Here is a 6,929-nt window from a genome sequence, read left to right on the forward strand (position 1 = left end):
TGGCTCCTGGATATAAACTGTATTTCACTGGATGAGAAAACACAGAGAAAACCCACTTTGGCTGAGCACACTGCAGGGATGATTCCATTGCCTTTCTTTTCATTTTCATGTATCAGGACAGAAGCACTCCCCAATAATGCCAGAGCATTTTGTCTCCTCAGTGTTCCTGCCAGGACATTTTGTTCCTAAAAATTTGGAGGCTGATCTATGATCTGCCTCTGGCAGAGCATCCTTATGCTAATGGTGAGATGGAAATTTGCTGTCCCTCCAAACAGCAGACACTGAAAATAATGCCTGGGACAGCCCTGAGCCACCTCACATGGGAGAAAAGCTTTGCTACCTATAGTCAATAATTAATTTAATTGAGAACTTCTGCAGTCTCAGCACACCAAAGTGTTTGGTTGAATCATTGAATTCTGAAATGGGACAAAGCTGTGGTCACAATCTGAGCTTCCTTCCTGCAGTACCTCATGCACACATCTTACAAATAATGGATTTATTAAAAATAAACTAACAAAAAGTATTATTTAGGTTCCCCAGCAACCTGAGATTTAGTAGAGAAAACAGGCAGGTACTTAAACATCCTGAATGATCTCTCCCTGTAAATTAGCTCCATAGAATACCATTCCATAAATGCTGGCTTTAGAAAATAACTACTGGTCACGGAATTATCCTGGGCTCAGGAAACATCTACTCCTGATGTTGAGACTTTGCAGGCAATGCTGGAAAGGAAAAGAGAAGAAATCCTGCCTTTTGCAGTGGTAGCAGCTTTAGAAAATACTGCTTTTTCTCCTGAGGCTGCAACTGAATGGTGCCAGAATGGCAGAAAAGTCCAAATACTGAGACACTGATGAAGTAATTGATTACAGGAAAAAAGCCCATTCTTTAAAGACAACTGTAGGTGACACCCTTCAAAAATATTTTCAAGACTTGAGTAGGTAAAGCTCAACTCTGGGCAAAGCCAAAAAGCTCAGCAAGCATTTGAAATCTTGTGGTGAGGGGACTGCTGGGCAGACAAAGGGAACAGCAGGTGCCAAAAGGGAACCTCTAAAAGGCACCAGAAATTGTGATATATTTAAGCAATTAAATCCAAACCTCGGAGCTACCCCATTTCACACAAACCTGTGACAGATTTATCTGATTTACATCTCTAAGGAGCATCAAACCTAGGAGAAGCTGCAGCAGCTCAGCCAGGATTGCTGAAGGTGAAGTGAAGGGTGAAGGGAGGGAACATTTCATTTCTTGGGGAGCTCAGGGGATTGATTCCTTCCTGTTCAGCTCTTGTGTCCTGCAGGGTGTTGCTAATGGAGTTTGGGGGCGAATATTGAGGGTTGTGTGCTGCATCCCCCACTCACCCTGCTGGGATTTATAATCTGGCACATCCTTGCTCTTCTTGGGTTTTTTTTGTTTTTCTTTTTTCCCCTTTATTCTGCTGTTTGCTGTTAGAAACTTTGAGAAACTTCCTGGTAAAATTTTGGCTTTTATGGGTCAGAACAGTGCAGCAAAGCCCTAGTGAGGAAATCCTGCTTTTCCTCTCTCATCCCAAAACCATGATAACCCTTGATTGCAATGAGAGGTGTTTGTAACCTGGTAGTCTGGATCCTCAATTGCTATTTCAGTTCTTTGGAATATTATTCCCGTTATTGATGTTGTTTTTTGCTTCTAATCTGCTGGTTTGAAATTGCACTAGAGACCTAGAATTGAAATAATTTCCATAAACCATGAAAAATTCCAGTGTTCAGAAGTTAATGCATTGTTCTGTAGCTTTTGAGATCTCAGTTAATCTTTGTTTCAGCTGACAGAGCACAGGCATCTTTGAATTCAGAGTTACCTCTTCCCTGCTGGGAGTTCCCCCAAGTTTTCCTCATTATCATCCTTAATTTCCCATCAGTGTCCATGGCTGTTGTGTAATAGAAAACAAGGCCAGGGAAGGCTGCACAGGAACTGTGGACTTGCACTTTAATTTTGCAGTTGTTTGGTGTTTTAGGATCTCTCCACTGATGGGAAGCCGTGGTCAGGGATTAAATCCAATCCTGGAGTATAAACAAGGCATAAATTAACAATAATGATTTATTGCTGTCTAAACAGGGAGGCAGAATTCAGACAGGAATTCCCTACAGTGGAAATCAATATCAGATTTCAAAGATTCTTCTGATACATCTTAAAATCCACTGAAAAAACTGATTTCATCAGACTCTTATTGCTCATTCTTGTGCTTAATCTGTCACTGACAATGCAAGCAGTAGGTGTCTTTTAAAGATTGATGTTAAATATTTTCAAATCTGTTCATGCAGAGAAGGGACATTCATGTGTTGGTTTAGATTTAAGGGAGGTTTGGGCGGGAGCTGGTTTATTTTAGAACCTCCTCATAGTGGATTTCTCATTGTAGTGATACTTTTTAATGACAGTGTCTTGTTTTATTATATCTTGGAGTAATGGATGTGTCAGGTTTTCCAATGTGTTCCTCAGACTATGATACTGAAAGAAAGAAAGTATGCAACTCATTTTTATCTGTTTCTTGGGCCATTAAAGACTGAGATGATGCCAGAGAAATGCAACCAATTGTTGGCACAAGGTTTGTATGCTTTGGATTCAGACCCAGAGAAGTGCCAGGACCAGGTTTCTGAGTGAAAAGCAGCTGATTTCCAGCCAGAGTACACAGATGTGCTGTTTGATATGGAAAGCTGAACAAAAAATAAATAGCAATGTCACATTTCAGAAACAATGGTGATCTGTTCTTGTCCCACCAATTTCTGACAAACCCACAGAGGCTCTGGATTGGAAAAACTGATCTTGTACATGAGCAGTGTGACACAGAGACTTGTAAAGCTGACAGCTCTGTGGCATGGCCATTAACCTTGGTGGCACAACTTTACACAGAAACATTCCCTGCAGAGGGGTGACAGGAGGGGCACTGGGCAGAATTTGAATCAGAGCAGCATCCTTCAGACACAAAATCTGGAGAGTTCCTGTTCCTAACGTCACAGAGAGGCTGTGTTTGGATCTGAGAGTCACAGGAGGGAAATGTTCTGCAGCAGTGCCAGAGTGAGGGGATTTTAACCATCAGAGCTGCTCTTGTTTGAATGCTGCCCAGCCCAGCAGAGGCTGAGTGCTGCAGGGTGTGTGTGATGGTCACTGTGCTGATTCCCCAGGCTCTCTTCATGCTGCATCTCTTCACAGCCCCAGATGTGTCCCCAGTGAGGGGACAGGGAATTTGTCACCGTGCCAGCAGTCCAGGCTGAGAGAAATTCTCCTTGAGCCAAGACATCCCAGGTTGGAAGAACGTGTTAAGAGTAACAAGAGAGGGCAAAAGTGTGAAATCAGTGGGGCTCCCTTTGCCTTTTGGGGCTACCTGAATTAAGTAGTAGGCAGAATTAAGGGAATAAAAAGCAGTTTCTATTTACTGAAGGGTCTCCAGGTACATTTTGGGCTGCACCCAACAATGGCCAATGGGTCACAGGTCTGACACTTTTCTAAGTTGGGTCCATTTGCACATTGGGGGTTCATCTCCCAATTGCAGCTTCAGGGAATGAAGTCATTTAGGGCAGCTTTGCTGCCCCCAAGTCCCTTTTGTTTCCATCTCTCAGGCCTGGGGCAGTGAGGTGTCCTTGATTGCAGGCCTGGGGAGGAATTGCTGTGTCTGAGCAGGATGGGGAAGCAGCAGCTGAGCCTGCACATGGAGTTTGGAGTCAGGCACTAAAGAACTGCAGCACTACAAATGGATGGAAATACAAAAGCTGAAGTCCTAAGGCATCATTCAATTCCCCACCACCCCAGCCCATATTGCACAGCTCTGTCACCAAAGTGCCAGCACTGTGTCCCTCTGAGGGGTTAATGAACACCCTGACATCCCATTCCTGCTCCTTCCCCCACAGCAGCACTTCTGTGAGGAGGAGAAATGCACAAATTATCTAAAGCTCATCTTCAAACTGAATTTTTATTTCTCTGGAATAGAAATGCTGATCATTCACCCATCCTGGGTGCCCTCAGCAGAGATTAAAATGCAGCTATGAAAGACCTGTGACATTAGAACTGAATCTCATTAAGTCCATTTTGTGCAGCCCACACCACGAAAAGAGCAGATTATCACTTGAAACACTCTCCTCAAGCTTCAATAATTCCCAGAAAACTGCTGAGCTTTGAAGCAGTCTCTTCCATGTGAAGTTATTCTGATCAAAAGGAAGAGCTGTTTCTAAGGCTTGCTTTTGCTTTCTGATCAGTTTTCCTTCTTTTCTTTTCCTTTCACCTCTTTTTGTTGGAGTGGTTTTTGGTTTTTTTTTCTTTTTTTTTTTTTTTTTTTTTAATTGCTGTGGGTGGAATATTGAATTTGGTTTATCAAAGTAAGATAACCAAAATCATATCAGTAGATTATGGTCTTATTCAGGAGGGGTTTTTTAAAAATACCCAAACCATGGTAAATAGCAATGCTTGTGGTGATCCAAATTATTTGATTTTGTTTCTTTTTCAAGGTTCCTCTTTTCCACTTGGCTTCAGTGTGGCTGCAGAAAAATTTGATGATAGTCTAATGACTGAGTAATAAAATTTTAAATCTTTAAGAAATAAAGCTTAAAACTTCTCCTCACAAAGATGAATTAAATCATTCAGGATAACAAAGGTGAAAAACGTTCATCCAATCGTTTTTCTTTTTCCACTGAGCAGAAAGAGGAGGCTTTTCCAGATCCAGCAATCCCTGTGTGGAATTCCCAGTGTTGTGCAGGAGCACTGGATCTGCTGGGAGCAGAGGAAAACATCCCACCCATCACCAACCCCACTCCAGAGGGGGAATTCTGTCACTCCCCTGCTGAATTCACAGGCCACGAGAGCACTCAGAGGACAAGGAGGGTGGACCAAGGAGTTTGGGGAGCTGCAAGTGGAGAATTCTTTATGGGCTTGCAGAGTGTGCAGGAATTCAAACTCTAGATTGGGTTTTGTAACCAGAGCTCTGTGCCCCAGGTACAAGAACTCAATTCTCCACATATTTTATAAATGCAGGGCTAAACTCAGCCTGGGAGCTCTTCTGAGCCCTTTTCAAGCAGGGGAACAGCACCTTCCAGCAGGTCTGAATTAATTTCTAATCATTTAAACAGATTAAATCCCTTCTGAGCTTTTTAAATTATATTTTCTTATCACAGTTTTAAATGCAGACTTTCAAATCTACCCACAATTTATGCAGACCAGCACAGCTTTGTTTAACACCACACTTCTGATTTCACACCCCTAAAGAGGCCATCAGGCTGCTCTGTTTGCTGAAACCAAGGTGACAAAGAAACAGAGGGACACTGCAGCATCCTGCCAGTGCAAAACCCACTGGGACACTTGGTGGTAAAGTCCATGAAGGAATTTAGGAAAATTAATGGGTTAGTGTTAAAATTCAAGTGAGGGAAAACCAAAATCATCAGGTTGGTTTTCACCGTGTAGCAAATGCAAGGAAAAGTGTCCAGCAAAGCAACTGTAGAAATTCCCTTTGAACAAAGAGATTGTTTGGGGAAGGACAGTCCTGCTGTAAAAGTGATCTCTTGGGATGGAAATTCCAAGAGCAGCAGGGATAGCTCAGGGAGGGGCTGAAATCTGCCCTGAGCATTGATGGTCCTTAACCAGCAAACCTTTCATGGAGGGATGGATGGACTGGGGGAATTGTTGACCCCAAACTGCTCCAGTGGATGTGGCAGAGGTTGGAATACAAAACAGCTGTGAAGGGACACCAAAGGAGGGCCTTTCCCAGAAGTACCATTAGATGTGTTCCTGCTGGGGGTTTCAGTGTGGCACCAGCAGAGCAGCCGAGGAGAAAACCTGCTTGAGGATGGTCCCTAAATCCAGGCTAAATCCAATCCTAAATCACAGCAGCTCTGAGGGAAACACTGCTGCAAACTGGGATGGAGGCAGGGCAGGCCTTTGGAGGAATGTCGGTGTAAACACTGCTAAAACAGCCTCACTCATTGTTTAACTCAAGAGAAGAGCAGGATCTAATTTTGTAAAGTTTCTCCAAAAGTGCTTGAACTAATTATGAAGGCCCTGACTCATTGCTGCAGTAGGTGAGGCCTGCACGTTGTAACAGCCTCAAACTCTTTCCTACCCAAATCTTACAAGTGGCTACCTGAAGGAGAACAAAAGATGCTCTCAAAGCACAGTAATGCAGTTCAGAGTGGTGGTTTCTGTCAGGCTGAGCCCCTCAGACAGAGGGTGATGCACAAGGTGTCACACTGGGGCTGTTTTTCCCAGCTGGGTGCACACTGGAAAATCTGAACAGGAACTGGTGTATTTGCAGCATTAAAAGTTGTGTCTGCACCCACCACTGACTCCTAGAAATATGCAATATCCTTGGATAAGTTCATGTTGATGACCTTGGATTGTTAAGGGGCAGAACTGGTGAAGCTGTGTTGAAGATTGTGGAATTCTGAGCTGTATTTCCTTTAAAATGTATGGTCTGAAATAAACTGTCCCCCAAACCTGTGTGAGGCCAGCCATGAACTGAGGGATAAATGAGAATCCATGGAAACTGGGAGGTCTGGGGTTATTTTCACAGTGAACTGCACATCCATGTGGGTGGGTGAGACAAGAGCAGTGATGGGGCAAGATGAGGGGTGGGCAGCAACAAGGAGATTAAAATGAACTCCAAGCTAACAGGAGAGATCCAGGTGATGGACTGGGAGCACTGCCTGCTCTTTGCTCCCTGCCACCCAAAGGAAAACACAGCTGATGCCACATAAGGAGGATGCTGACAAAGAAATTCCATCAGTCATTTTTCCCTTTCTAGCCCATAGCCAAACTCTCTTGTTGTTTTTAAGGCAGAGTAAAGCACTGTCAGTGTGCTCCTTCCCTTGTTTCAGCTGTTTCTCTCAGGTGATGCTCTGTGCAGCTTTAAGCTTAGAACAGCAGTTCAGACGTGCTCACCATTCCGTGTGACGCTCTCCAAAAACCTGAGAAGCTCC

Source organism: Parus major, chromosome 12, assembly GCF_001522545.3.
Source record: "Parus major isolate Abel chromosome 12, Parus_major1.1, whole genome shotgun sequence".
Lineage (NCBI taxonomy): Eukaryota > Metazoa > Chordata > Aves > Passeriformes > Paridae > Parus > Parus major.